Below are 13,989 nucleotides of genomic sequence, written 5' to 3'. Positions count from 1 at the left end.
TGGGGACTTATTAATTGCTCATGTGTATGCTGAGTCAACAAAATAAAAATTATAATTCTACTTCATTTATTCAATGCCATGCCAATGAAATTGCCAAACAAATTACTTTATAGAGCTAGAAAAAAAAATCATAACAAAATTCATTTGGAAGATGGTCAAGAATATCAAGAGAATCGACTCCCTTAGAGTTAACCAGAGTAAAAATGGAAGGGCCTTGGAAGTCCCCAGAAACTGCCTCAATAGCCACCTGGCTTCCTAACAACTGTGTCCCAGTCAGGCCCCCAGTGCAGCAACAGGGACATGAAGCTGGACAGTGTGCCAGCTGGGTGCTCTCCTGACTCTTCCCCAGCCCTGCCCCTCGAGGCCTCATGCAGCTCAGCCTGGTTCAGGGAGGAGTGAGGAGAGCCATGGTTACAGATTTTTCCAAAACTGATGGAGGGATATTGAAGTCTCCTGTCACTATTGTGTTACTACCTCTTCTTGTTTCCTTTATGAATTTGCATGCTACTGTGTTTGAAATCAGTCAATTCCAAATTTCTTCAAACCAGTCCCAAAGCAAAATACACTTGTATCTATTTCCAAAAAGGATAAATCATAAATATGTGAGAGGTAAATTATTAGACACTGATATAAGACAATTTGAAAGACAAACATCTGCAACAAAAATATGTGTAAAAAGATGGCTACACAATGGAACAAAAGTCCTATTACAGAGATTTTGATGAGAGGATTTAAAAAGAAAAAAGGTGAAAGGGATGCACCTGAGAGAAACCGGCCTCCTGTGGTGAAAAAACCCAGTCTTTAGTGGTTGAAAAACCCCTTTTTTTCTACTTTACATCATTGCTTATAGAGAAATGAAATGAAGGACCCAAGGAAGCAAGAAAGATCTCCAATCAAAATGTCATCACTTAACCATGGCAATATAGGGGGAAGGCTAAGTGCACAGATCAAAACAAGACAATTGCAGATGCCAGAATCTTGGTTTCATCATCAGAGCCTGAGATTTTGAAAAAACAATTCTACCAAAATATGCAGTAGAAATGACATATCTAGGTGCCAACAGTCAGGACGTTCCATGAAATTTCAATAGTAACCAATTGAATCTAAGTTTCATTTGTCTTTAAAATCCAATTGCAAGGAGAGAGGATGAAAGAAACAGAGACAGAAACTAACTAAGCATAAAGTCACTCCTCCAGAGAAGGCTTTCTCCAGGAAAAGCAGTCTTTCCTCAAAACCCTATAAGATAGATACAAAATTCAAAACAAGACTGGAATAGGCTATGCAGAATATTATCCCAGATAAAAGCAGACTTTCAAAGCAGGAAAATGGGTACATCTCAAGAAAAAAGATCACATTCTGATTCACTGGAGGATACTTCAGGCACTGAATCCTCTGGGGTATCAAATGCCAAAATACGCATTGTTTCATCTTCTAAAAAAGAGAGAGAAGTCATCTTACCTAAAGCGCCTAATATATATTCTTCTGTGTCATCCAGGATCAAAAAATGAAGAGAGAGAAATTTTGAAGATGTTGCTAATACATCTTCAATGAAAATATCTAGTAAATCTTTGCCTTTTCAAAACAGCAGTATTACTAAGGTCCTCCAGCTATACTTACAGATGTTGTCTTGTGCAGCCCAAGCATTTCAAGGCCTTCATGTAAAAACTTAAGAAATTCCAATTCCACTAGTAGTACACTGAGGAAAAAAAACACTAAAAGTTTATTTTGATAGCGAGGAGGAAAAATTAGATTGCAACCTGGAGAGTGATGAAGACGATGCATTAAAACCACACCAACAAATCGTGTCTTTGAATTCCAGTCAACCTGCAGCTCCAGAAAAACCTTTTGTTCTTACAGAAAAGCCTAGAACATTATCATCAAATGTTTAAGTAAGTGTTCATTACCAGTGTTATGAAAACAGTTTAGAGTTCCTAGTGAAGGAGAACAAAAATCCTCCAAGGTCAGATAAATGAGAAAAAGAGCTAAAGGAAAATTTAGTTAAAGGTCAGAAGATAAAATCCCAAATTGAGGCAGAAGAATCAGAAAATACAGATGACAGTGGAGAACTCCAAGAAGAGCATAGGCAGTTTATAAGGATATTCTTCATTGCTTTCAATGCTATTCCTGATTGCCATCCTGGTGAAGAAATATTGCACTTTTTCAATTATGTAAAAATCTTCAATTAATATACATTGTACTTAAGGGACTGTAATTTTGTTCCAAAGAATGCTATGGAAGATCTTATTCTGAAATCAGGAAAAACACAGCAATTCTTTTAACAACCCAAGAATATCTCAGCACCACCTATCACTACATGCAATACCCTATACCTGTGTTAAAGTGGCTGTTTCAGATCATGTCTCTTCACACAGACTACATTGTTTCTATATAGCTTTTGAATATATTGATAGATACAATTAGAAATTATGCCACTAGTGGCTCATCAATGTGGTCTAGGATCCCATCACTGTCTGACATAGCAACTGTATTTGTCAATGTAGGAGTTAGTATTAAGTGTTTATTTCTTGTGCAGAATCTTCAGCTTCTATTTAATGAAGATATATATATATATATATATATATATATATATATATATATATATATATATATATTTAAATTTTGGATTATACAGTATACCTGAAGAAGCAAAAAGTGAAGATTCTAATAGCAGAAACTGTTGCTTCATGTTTTTTTCCAAAAACTAACATTTTTTTAAAAAAATTGTTTATTTATTTTTAGTTTTCAACAATCACTTCCATTAGATTTTGAGTTCCAAATTTTCTCCTCATCCCTCCTCTCCTTCCGTTCAAAGACGTCATGCAATTTGATATAGGCTCTACACATATCTTTATATTAAACCTATTTTTACATTGGTCATGTTGCAAAGAAGAATTAGAACCAATGGGATAAATTACAAGAAAGAAGAAATGAAAGAGAGAGAGAGAGAGAGAGAGAGAGAGAGAGAGAGAGAGAGAGAGAGAGCGCAAATAATAATATGCTTTTATCTGCATTAAGATGCCATAGTTCTTTCTCTGGATGTAGATAGCATTTCCCATCATGAGTCTTTTGGAATTGTCTGAGATCCTTGCATTGCTGAAAAAAAAGAGCTATCAAAGTCAGTAATTGCATAACATGGCTGTTACTGTATACAATGTTCTCTTGGTTCTGCTCACTTCACTCAGCATCATTTGACATAAGTCCAGGTTTTTCTGAAGTCTACCTGCTCACCATTTCTTATAGCACAATAGTATTACATTGCATTCATATACCACAACTTGCTCAGTAATTCCCCAACTGATGGGCATCCCCTCAATTTCCAATTCTTTGCCACCACAAAAAGAATTGCTATAAATATTTGTGTACATGTGTGTCCTTTTCCCATTTGCATGATCTCTTTGGGATACAGTCCTAGAAGTATTATTGCTGGGTCAAAGGGTATGCACATTTTTGTATCTCTTTGGGCATAGTTCCAAATTGCTCCCTGAAATGGTTGGATCATTTTACAACTCCACCAATAATGCATTAATGTTCCAATTTTCCCACATCTTCTCCAACATTTTTCATTTTCATGTTTTGTCATGTTAGGCAATCTGATAGGTTTGATGTTTGTTGTGGTACCTCAGAGCTGTTTTAATTTGCATTTCTCTAATCAATAGTGATTTAGAGCATTTTTTCATATGCTTATAGATAGCCTTAATTTCTTCATCTGAAAACTGCTTGTTCATATCTTTTGACCATTTATCAACTGGGGAATGGCTTGTATTCTTATATATTTGACTCAGTTCTCCATATATTTTAGAAATGAGGCCTTTATCAGAGACATAGGCTGTAAAATTTCTTTCCCAGCTTTCTGCTTCCCTCCTAATCTTGGTTGCATTGACTTTGTTTGTGCAAAAGATTTTAATGTAATCAAATTTTTCCCTTTTGTACTTCATAATGTTCCCTATCTCTTGCTTTTTCATACATTCTTTCATTCTCCATAGATCTGGCAACTCAACTATTATTTGCTCTCCCCATTTGCTTATAGTATCAGCCTTTATGTCTAAATCATGAACCTATTTTGACTTTTTCTTGGTATATGGTGTTGGCCTATGCCTGGTGTCTGCCATAATCTTTTCCAGTTTTCCTAACAGTTTTTGTCAAATAGTGAGTTCTTATCCCAGAAGCAGAAGTCTTTGGGTTTATCAGAAACAAACATTTTTATTGTAGTTAAGTTTATAGGCTTGTGTACAGCTATATGCCCAGAAGGCTACACAGATCAAAAAATAATCTTTCCGCTTTTAATGTTCTTGAGAATGAGTTTGGAAAATCACCTGAAAGAGATTGTACTAGTGGACCTTCAAAGTTTCTTGATAAATCCATTGAAAAACATTTGAGACTGGGACCCAAAGATGCCTTAAGTCTGTATGGCTATAAGCAAGCTGCCCACTAATCATCACAACCTTTTGTGGTTGGTGCAGTTTGTCCCTAAATGGACAGCACATGGAATTCAAGTGGGACAGCATCTTGGCCTAGTGATTACTGCTAAATTTCTGGACAAGAAACCTGAAGATATTCCAAGTGCCAGTCACCTGAAATTTTGCTCCTTTGTCAATACCTTATATTAATGAAACTTTCTGATTTGTTAAAGAAAATGATGGCAAAGAAAACAGGTGAACAGCAAGATAACCTTACCAAAGACTGTTTAGGTCTAGACCTTGAGCAACAGTATATTATCTGACCTACGGGCTTTTTCACTTAGTCAGTAAAGTTAATTCTATTCTTTCCCTTTTCAACGAAGGAAATATTTGCTGCAGTTCTGTGGTTCTCTGCAGAAGCACATAAAGTGTTATGCCAGAGAAGATGCAAGATTTTTTTATAGGACAAAGGTAATCAATTTAGTTTCCATAATACATGGAGAATGGAAAGAAATGAGCCAAAATTCTCAGTCTATTCAGGGAAAACTGCATGACTTCTGGTACCAGATTCCTAATTGAAGTAGCCAAAATGTTGACCTAAGAGAAATTGAACTGAAAAGGAAACCTCCCTGAAGATGTGGAAAATGTAGTTGTAGACTTACATAGAAACATTTGCATGGGTAGATAAAACAAGCAATATGCCATTTGAATCTAGACTCTACAAGCAAACATAAAGTATAAACTTTGGATGGGATTATCTGAGATGCTAGGCTGAGAGATGCTAAAGCTAGAACCTGGTTCCTGTTTTAGGAGCAGAACACATGTCTGATAATGCAGTGTGTTATGTATAAGTGTATTTTTTTAAAATTCCCATCAAATTACTGATTTATCTTGTCCTGACAAGTTACCCAAAGTCCTGAATTGAAGTACTAAGAAATTTGGATACATTTACCAAGATCATGCATTCTGCTGTCCTTTCATAAAATCCTGGATTGTAATTATTTACGAGACGTGTGGGCTTCAGAACAATTCACTTCACCTGAAAATAACAGACTGCTCTTAATGTTTAAAACCCTGGGATGTTAGCTTTTGGTTAAAAGATATGTTTCTATTAATGTTATGGTGAGACAAAGGGCCTTTGAAAGTAACAAATTATTGACTCTCTTAGTTTACTTAAAGAGATTTTTTAATACCTCAATGAGCATTTGCTAAATTTATGAGTAATTACTACAACTAAATTAAATATTAATTAAATTATGTATAAAATGCTTGGTCCCCACAAATGAAAGCAAAAGAGAAGAAAACATTTTCCTTGAGAGTTATGATTGAAAAATTAGGTGGTTTGAGTGACTCAAGCCTATTTTAAGCATTGGGGCAGTTAACATTTCTGTGCCACAGACTAAGTTCAGCCTTCTTTGTAGAAGGTTCTGCATATTCACCCAGGAATCAAACCAATGTGTTGTCTTCAGTCTCCCTTCATTACACACACACACACACACACACACACACACACACACACACACACACACTCACCTACTCCTTATTAACTCCTCTGGCAAGAATCCTTTTTTATCTCTATGTCTGTATTACTACCTCTTCAAGGTTTTGTTATAAAATGTCTACCTTTACTAAAAAAAAATAAAATAAAGGGTTTAATTAGAATTGGGGAAAAGGCAAAGACTCACTGATGCTGGACATATATCTAAATATAGGCATAATTATTTTTCAATATGTTGTGTGTAGTTTTGTTAGTGTTCATATTTTTCTTATTGACTATTGTGTAAAGTATATAAATTCCTGAGCATAAAATATATTGCTTTGATTTTGTGTAATTAGAGTATGTAAATATTTTCTTATCATGTGCATTAAAGAGATTGGATTGGATTGCTTAGGAAGGGAAGGATGGATTGTTTAGGTGTGTTTTTTTTAATAGCCCTTTTCTTACTGCAATTTAAAGCACATAAACTGCCAGACCTGAGGTCACACAGGTAGTGACTATCTGGGGCAGGAGCTGATAGACTTCTGAATTGGTGTTCTTTGTACTGCCCAGCCTCCTGCCTTCTTGAGACCACAGTTTTTTCCTGGGTGCTCCTGAAATAGAGCTTGCAAAGAATCAGTATTTGTTGTAAGTGCACAGCAAATATAATAGTGATACTGGAACCCTAGACTCCAAGGATTGTTTTTTAAGGCAAACCCTCCCAGGGAAGTATTCTTTGTAAAACCAACAGCTTTTTCAGTCTTTTTAAACAAAGTTTGCCCCAGTTATGTTGTTTGGTAAGATTAACCATGCCAGGAACTACACTAAGTTTCTAAATAGGCTGAACTTACCGTCCATATTACAAGCAGAAAATAAAGGTATGTATTAAAAAAAAAAAAGAATATCAAGGGAATCAATGGGGGCAGAAATGTGAAGTAAGGTGGCCTAGAAACACCAGATCTCAAATTGTATTACAAAGTGGAATCATCAAAACAATTTGGTGCTGGCTAAGAAATCAGTGAATAAATTAGGTATATAATACACACTCCTAATTGACCATAGTAATCTAATATTTGATATACACAAAGATGCAAACTTTTGGGACAAGAATTCACTGTTTGTTGACAAAAATTGCTGGGAAAACTGGAAAGCATTTTTGGTAAGACTAAGTACAATCCAACATCTCACAGTATATAACAAGGTAAAGTCAAAATGGGTACATGATTTAGACATTAAGGATTGGGGAAAATATAATATTTTACCTGTCAGATCTATAAATAAGGGAATAATTTATGACAGGAGATAGAGAGCATTAAGGGCTTTGAATAGATAATGTTTATTACACGAAATCTAAAAAGAAAAAAAAGGTTTTACACAAACACAATCAATGCAGCCAAGATAAAAAGGAAAGAGGGGGGAAATAATAGCAAATTTACTCGATGAAGGCCTTGTTTCTCAAATATATAGATAACTAAGTTAAATTAATGAGAATGCAAGTCATTCCCCAATTGATTATGGTCAATGGATGTGTAAAGATATTTTTCAGAAGAAGAAATCAAAGCTATCTCTAGTTATATAAAAAAATGCTCTGTCATACTTATCAATAGATAAGAGAAAAGCAAATTAAATCAATTCTAAAATAACAACTTATACCTATCAATTGGCTAATATGACAGAAAAGGAAAATGTCAAATGTTGGAGAGGATATGGAAAAATTGGGACAGCAATGCACTGGACCAACTCTCCTGGAGAGCAATTTGGAACCGTGCCCAAAGGGCAAAGTGTTTCTATCATTTGAAGTAGCAATAACTAGGTATGTATCCCAAAAAAGATACAAAAAAGGACATTATATATGTGTATATATATATATATATATATATATGCAAATATTTATAGAGCCTCTTTTTTAAATGGCAAAGAATGGACATTGAGGGCATACCTATCAATTGGAAATGGCTAAATAAGTTGTGCTATATGATCATGATGGAATGCTCTTATGCTATAAGAAATGACAGGAAGGATGCTTTCAGAAAAAAACTTGGGAAGCTTTACATAAATTGATGCAAAGTGAAGTGAACAAAACCAGGAGATCTTTGTACATACTAAAGCAATATTGTATAATGCATATGACTTAGCTATTCTCAGCAATACAATGATACAAGAAAAATTCCAAAGGACTTTTAATGAAAAATGCTATCCACCTCCAGTGAAAGAACTGATGGAACCTGAATGAAGATGGAAGCATATTTTTTACTTCCTTAATATTCTTGGTATATATATATATATATATATATATATATATATATATATATATATATATATATATATATATATATATATAGTTTAATTTTTGGTCTGCTTTTTCTTTTACAACATGGGCTAATGTAGAAATATGTTTTACATGACTGCACATTTATAATCTGTATCAGGTAGATTGCCTTCTCAAGGAGGGGTTTGGGGAGGGAGGGAAGGAGATAATTTAGAACCAAAAATTTGAAATAATGTTAAAAATTTTTACACACAATTGAAAAGATATAATAAGAAAGTAAATGTTAAAAAAGGAGCTGTGCTAGCTGAAACATTTATCATTCTGTTATTTAACTGACGATGACTCTCCATACTAGATAGAATGGGTCCTCAGAATAAAGACACAAAGTCTATCATTGAATCTGTACTTGAAGCCTTTGCAGATTTGCAAAGCCTGCCATAACTTCTGTTTCCTAAAGAAGGTAACATTTGCTTTGGATGCTAAAGAACAAGTAGGAATTCAACAAATGGAGGTGGGGAAGTTATTGTGTTCTGTAAACAGGATGGACAACCTGATGAAGGCAATTCATGAGTCTGGGATAGCAAGTAGTATATGACTGGAGTATAAAATGCCATGATAAATAGTGTGATATAAGACTGAAAGGATGGTGCAGTGTCAGGCTACGAGAAATTTTCAAACCAGTAGAAGAATTTGACTTTCTTTAAATAGGAAATAGTAAACAAAAGTCTTTGTAATGGGTGAGGTCATGTGACCAGATTTATGAATACAGGAGATTTATCTGGAAGGAATGTAAAAGTCAGGCTTTTTTTTTCCCATTACACAAAGATTTTAATTCATTTAAAAGAGCAACAGTAAACAGGATCATTGGAAGGGCAATTTTGAAACTGTATATAATTGTACAATAAAGCTGGGATATGAAAAGAATAAAAGTAGGAAGACTTATTTAGAGTCTTTTGAAATAAACAAGACATAAGAAAATGGAAGAATGTTGGTAGGAAGAGAGAACAGAGAAAAAAATTGAATAAGTACTACAAAAGCAGAAACAAATGGAATTCCTACTGATTCAGTATGAAATGAGAGGGAGAGAAGAACAAAAAATGATGCTAATTTTAAACTATTGGATCTTTATTGCCAGTTTCAGAAAGATTGAAGATAAAATAAAAAGGTGAGTTGGGGGGAAATAATTGATGTCAGATTTGGATATGATGAGTTTCAGGTCCAAGTTGGTTTTAATATGGGTCTGAAAGATATAAGGAACCATAGGATCATAAAATTATAGATTTAGAGCTCAAAGGAACTTGAAAGGCCATTCATTTCACAAATGAGGAAATTGAGGACCAAAGAGAGCAATGATATGCCTAGAGTCATAGAAGTAATAAGTAAGAGTTTAGATTCAGACCCAGGTACTCTAACTCTTAAATTGTATATTATACAGCAGCAATCATCAAAACTGCTTGGTACTGGCTAAGAAACAGAGTGATGTATCAGTGGAATAGGTTAAGCATGCAAGACACAGTAGTCAATTACTATAGTAATCTATTATTTGATAAACCCAAAGACCTCAGCTTCTGGGATAAGAACTCACTCTTTGACAAAAACTGCTGGGAAAACTGGAAAAGAGTATGGCAGAAACTAGGCATAGACCAAAATCTGACACCATATACCAAAATAAAGTCAAAATGGGTTCATGATTTAGATATAAAGGTTGATACTGTAAGAAAATTGGGAGAGCAAGGAATAGTTTACCCATCAGATTTATGAAAACAGAAGAATTTATGACCAAACAGGAGATAGAGAACATTACAAAATGTAAAATGGATGAATTTGATTACATTAAATTGAAAAAGTTTTTGCAAAAACAAAGCCAATGCAAACAAGATTAGAAGCAAAGTAGAAAATTGGGAATTTTTACAACCAGTGTCTGTGATAATGACCTCATTTATAAAATATACAGATAATGAAGTCAAATTTATAAGAATACAAGTCATTCTCCAATTGATAGTGGTCAAAGGATATGAACAGGCAGTTCTCAGATGAAGAAATTAAAGCCATCTATAGTCATAAGAAAAAATGCTGTAAGTCACTATTGATTAGAGAAACGTAAATCAAGACAACTCTGAGGTACCACCTCACATCTATCAGATTGGCCAAAATGACAAAACAGGAAAATGATAAATGTTGGAGAAGATATGGGAAAATTGGAGCACTAATGCATTGTTAGTGGAGTTGTGAAATGATCCAACCATTTTTGGAGAGCAATTTGGAACTATGTCCAAAGGGCTATAAAAATGTACATACCCTTTGACACCATAGCACTTCTGGGGCTGTATCCCAAAAAGATCATACAAATGAGAAAAAGACCCACATGTAGTCACAAAAATATTTATAGCAACTTTTTTTGTAGTGACAAAGAATTGGAAATTGACAGGATACCCATCAATTGGGGAATGGCTGAACAAGCTGTGGTATATGAATGTAATGGAATACTATTGTACTATAAAAATGATGAACAGGCAGAATTCAGAAAAACCTGGAAAGACTTGTATGGTCTGATACTGAGTGAAGTGAGCAGAACCAGGAGAACATTGTGCACCGTTACAGCCACATTGTGCGATGACTAATATTGATCTCTGCAATACAAGAATCTAAGACTTTTCCAAAGGCCTCATGAAGGAAAATGCTATCCACATCCAAAGAAAGAACTATGGAGTTTGAATGAAGATCAAAGCATACTATTTGCTATTTTTTTTCTTCTGTTGTGTTTTGTTTCCTCTTTCTAATGGTTCCTCTTATTGGTATTAATTCCTACTTACAACATCACTAATGTGAAAATATGTTCAATAGGAATGTGTATGTATAGCCTATATGAGATTGTGCACCATTTTGGGGAGGGTGGTAGGGAGGGAGGGGGAGAAAAATTAAAAATTCAAGAGCTTATGGAAGTGATTGTTGATAAATCAAAATAAATTAATAACAACAGTTTGAAAAAATTCAGGGAATTTTAGTTTATTTCAAATTCAATATGAATGAGAGAGGGAAAAAGCATTTATTAAGTGCCTCTTAGGTGTGAGGAGTTATACTAAACTCTTTGCAAATATTATTTCATTTCATCCTCTCAACAGTATGTTATCATCCCTACTTTACAGTTGAGAAAACTGAGGCAAATTGGGTTAAGTGACTTTCCCAGAGTCATATAGGTAGATGTGAGACTGAATTTGATCTCAGGTCTTCTTCACCCCAGGCTCAATTCTCTATCCATTGTATCACTTAACTGCTTCTGAAGCAATAGTACAATACAGTAGCCAAAAATGAATTCAATCCCAGGCTACATTAACGGGGGGAAAGTGTACATAATGAAGATGATATTCTCACTATACTGAGCCCAACTCAGATCACACCTGTGCTATTGGGATGAATCTTAGATCCTTTATCTATGAAAGACATTGACAAGCTCAACAATACTAAGATAATAAGGTAAGGAGTATACTAAAAAGAATGAGTTAAAAGAACCTCTTAGATAGACAATGTATGCTAATTGCCCTCAACTAAAGTCCTCTGATATCTCACTGTGATGCAGAGATGATGCTAGTGTCTAAAAGAGTATGTTAGTGTAGCACTAGCTTTGGCATTTCCTATCAACCTAGAGAGACTTCAAGGACACCTGTATTGATGGCCTGTGTGTCTGCTGCCCAAGGAGCATCCTGACTAAGTTTGGAAAGGCTTATCATCAATAACTTTTGTTTTTTGCTGTATCAGCTTTTTAAGGCATTCTCCTATGTTGTAGAAAGATGGCAATTTGAATAGGTGGAAGAAATAAGTGCTTATTTAGCAACCATTGCCCTCTTCTTCCTTCTACCAGTGAAAGTAGTGACCAAAGAATTACTGTTGTCTGTCTTTGCAAGGCCAACAAAATACATTCCATTCATAGAAACCTATCTGACTGTGCACTTGTGCTTTCAAAGCTAAGAGGGGCAAATAGAGCAGATGAGAAGAACTAATCTGAGGAAACTTTTATACTTTCATTTTCCCTAAAAATATGTTTGATGTTATGTGTAAAAGAGGAATACACATACATACATACACAAAGATATATACACTTATATACATACACATATATACATGCATATATACACACATATGCATGCACACACTATACATACAAGCAGGCATACATATATGTATACATATGTATATATAGATTGATTAGTACAGATATAAATATATTATATATAATCTTAGATATAGATAGATGATATCTATATAGATGAAATAGACATAGATATAAATTTGAATATGGATATAACTATAGTTATAAATAGATGATATCAATGCAGATAGAGGAGCTACAGTTATATGATATAGACATACACTGAGAAACATCTAGATATAGATATATGATATCAATATAGATAGATGAGAGAAATAGAGATAGAGATCAAGATGGAAATAGAGGTGTAAGGTAATTTGGTAAACCAAGCTATCATCTTCCTACCAAGAAAATATGTTTTATTTCATCTCATAGTTCCTTCTCAGAAATGTTTTTATTGGTTGGTACTTTGATAAAGCGATGCAGTCCAAAATCCTAAAGTTAAGCAATCAAATTGTACAATCACTTTATGAAATCTGAAAATGTCTTTGACAATCAAGTGTTCTTTTTTATATATATTTTTATTTGCTGAGCAAATATTCAGTATAGCTGCTGCCCAGTCTTCCAAAGACATTTCTTTGCATGCCTTTGGTTTCATTTCTCATTCACCCTGACTTAATTATTTTCTCCAGATATTTCCTCTGTTTTAATCATCTTCCCATTCTCTGTGACATTAATTTTACTACTTCAGTTCTTCTGGATGAGTGTAGTGAAAGAAGTAGTTCTTGGCATTCCTTAGAAGCTGATTAGCTGTGTGGCCCTAGGCAAGCTACTCATTCTGTGCCTCGGTTGTCCTCATTAGCAACAAGGGGATAATAATTGTTGTAGTACCAACATTACAAGGTTGTTCTGAGTTTCCAATGAGATAACAGATGTAAAAGACGCTTTGCACAATAAGGTTAATTATGAGGCTCAAATAAAATTTTTTTTTTTTTGGTGAGGCAATTGGGATTAAGTGACTTGCTAAGAGTCACACAGCTAGGAAACATTATGTGCCTGAGACTGTATTTGAACTCAGGTCCTCCTGACTTCAGGGCCGAGGTTCTATTCACTGTGCCACCTAGCTGACCCTCAAGATATTTTTAAAAGGTACCTTGCAAACTTTAAAACACTTATCAATCAATCAAATCACAATCATTTATTGAATGCCTACTATATGTAAGACATTCTCCTAGATTCTGTGTCTACAAAGACAACAATTTAATGGTCTAGAATATGTACAAAGTAGGTGTGAGGTTATTTCACTGAGGCAAGCACTAGTGTTGGGGCTGAGGCATGAATCAGCAAAGACTTTATGTAGGAGGTGGATCTTAAGCTGAACTTTAAAGGAAGCTAAGGTTTCTAAGAGACAGAGATGAGAAGGAAACATATTTCAGTCACAGAATCCCATATGTCACAACATGAGGGATAGCCTGGGCCAAGATACAGAGATAATAGACTATTATGAAAAGCAGTAAATAAGTCACTTTGGCTAACATGTCAATTGTGAAGAATATGTAATAATCTTAAGAAGATATACTGGAGCAAGAAAGTTAAAGTCTTTGCAGTAGGTCAAGCCAGAGATGATTATGGATTGATGGGTATGATGACCATGGCAAGTGGAGAGTAGATGCAAAAGATGTTGAATTGGGAAGATGCCACAAATAACTGGGCATTGAGGGTAAAAAGAGAGTAAGGAATCTTATATGACTTGAACTGG

General features: G+C 34.6%; 2 pseudogenes; both read left to right on the top strand.

The window, feature by feature from the left end:
- The first annotated feature begins 203 nt into the window (after positions 1-203).
- On the top strand, positions 204-2,560 carry LOC110199187 (SMC5-SMC6 complex localization factor protein 2-like; annotated as a pseudogene).
- Positions 2,561-3,132: 572 nt separating this feature from the next.
- LOC144454114 (SMC5-SMC6 complex localization factor protein 2-like) lies at positions 3,133-4,976 on the top strand (annotated as a pseudogene).
- The last annotated feature ends 9,013 nt before the right edge of the window (positions 4,977-13,989 follow it).

The sequence above is a fragment of the Phascolarctos cinereus genome, unplaced genomic scaffold, assembly GCF_003287225.1.
Source record: "Phascolarctos cinereus isolate Bilbo 61053 unplaced genomic scaffold, phaCin_HiC Scaffold_4;HRSCAF=312, whole genome shotgun sequence".
Classification (NCBI taxonomy): Eukaryota; Metazoa; Chordata; class Mammalia; order Diprotodontia; family Phascolarctidae; genus Phascolarctos; species Phascolarctos cinereus.
This window is presented reverse-complemented; position numbering and strand designations above follow the sequence as displayed.